At 36.5% G+C, this 1,591-nt stretch overlaps 1 long non-coding RNA gene across 1 annotated transcript; it reads left to right on the top strand.

Moving 5' to 3' along the window:
• The first annotated feature begins 1,014 nt into the window (after nt 1-1,014).
• On the top strand, nt 1,015-1,591 carry LOC113506053. The gene is made up of 2 exons (XR_003401683.1): nt 1,015-1,225; nt 1,393-1,591. It is a non-coding gene; the product is annotated as an uncharacterized LOC113506053 (long non-coding RNA).

Raw genomic sequence — 1,591 nt, 5'->3', positions numbered from 1 at the left:
ATTTCATTTCATTTCATTTCATTTGTGAGCAAAGATAGGTAGAAGAAATATAATAAAAAAATAAAAGGAAATTACTCGTACTTAAAGAATTCTAGGCTTTGCATCGTCTTGCCGCTGACACACTAGTTAAAAATGGATCAAGATCGTGCTGCTTACATAATTTGTTAAAGGTTCTACTTGCACATACAACACAACTATTTTGCCTATAGTTTGTTAGGGTGTTTGGTATTCGTAATGGTGGGTTGAAACGAACCGATTTGGCCGGAACATTAAAGCCAAATTTCGCCAAAGGTCGGAGCTGTCAATTTCACTTGATATTACTTTGGACAGAAAAACAAAATCTGCTATATCTCTACGGTTCTGAAGTGGCAATAGATGGTATTTTCTGCAGAGCTGGAAGTACTTACAAGAATCATATGGAATCCGCTGATGGTAACATAGATATTTAATGAAGCGTTTTTGTACACTTTCAATGCGATCAATATATTTTTGATATCGCGGATTCCATATTTCCGATGCGTACTCCAAGTGACTACGAACGTAGGTACAGTAAAGAATTTTGAGTGTCTTAGGTCCGTATTACAGAAGGCTACTCAAGTCCAGTTTGATGTTAAATCACCTGATCATAGTTTAAATATTGAATCCGCACTTGAGGGTCATTCTTATTTCAGAACATTACCTAAACTTCAATCAGCTGAATCGAGATTCAAATCGCGTCTCAAGCAGAGAATATGCCTTGTCTATGAATCAGGCTGTTTTTGTTTACAAATTTATCTTTCCCGAAATTCTGGTTCAACATACGCAAAATAAGAATTTAGTTTCAAACCGAATTAATAATTATATTGTAGTTTTAAGACAATATTAGCTTTTTACCCTTCGATTTTATTTAAAAAAACTTAATTTCACGTGGCGTAAAAGTATTAAAGAATGTGAAGTCGGATATAACATATAAAAATTCAAAAACACATTGACGTGTTCCTAGAATGGAATGTTTTACAGGTATATCTGTGGTGGTGGAGATTGACACTTGACAGAATAATTTAAAAACAGTTGTTGATTTTTGTAATCAATGTTTTGGAACGAAATTTATTAATAGAAACTCTCAAAGAGTTCAAAGATGTTATAGAAAATAAAAAAAACAGATAGTGTAAGCGCAGCGAAGAAGAAGTCTGCTTAGGCGCATATTGCGGAAAAATTCAATGCCTCATCTATGATTAATGAGCCTGTAAGTATCTTCTTATATTTATATCCATTATTTCCTAACCGTCACTCACCGTTATGGTTTCATGTCAGTTTTAAAAGTATCTAAATTACGGATAAAAAAAGTTCTAAGCAGTCAATAGGTAATATAACCTACTATTGGTCATTTATTTTTACTCCTCAATGTTAAAGGCGTCAGGAGAACAATTAAGGCGTCTTTGGCAAAATTTGAAGACCCGGCAAAGAGATGCTTTCACTCTGCCTCCGCAGCCCCTTTGTGCTTGCGCACTGGGGACTGTCTCCACAGCTCGCCTCTGTGTTTGCGCATAGGGGGCTGGGGTGCCGGTCCCAAGCCCGGATAAAAGAGGAGGGCCCGCGTCCCTTTGGGGCA

The sequence above is a fragment of the Trichoplusia ni genome, chromosome 28, assembly GCF_003590095.1.
Source record: "Trichoplusia ni isolate ovarian cell line Hi5 chromosome 28, tn1, whole genome shotgun sequence".
NCBI lineage: Eukaryota > Metazoa > Arthropoda > Insecta > Lepidoptera > Noctuidae > Trichoplusia > Trichoplusia ni.
Note: the sequence above shows the minus strand (reverse complement) of the source record. Positions and strands in the feature narration are given on the sequence as shown.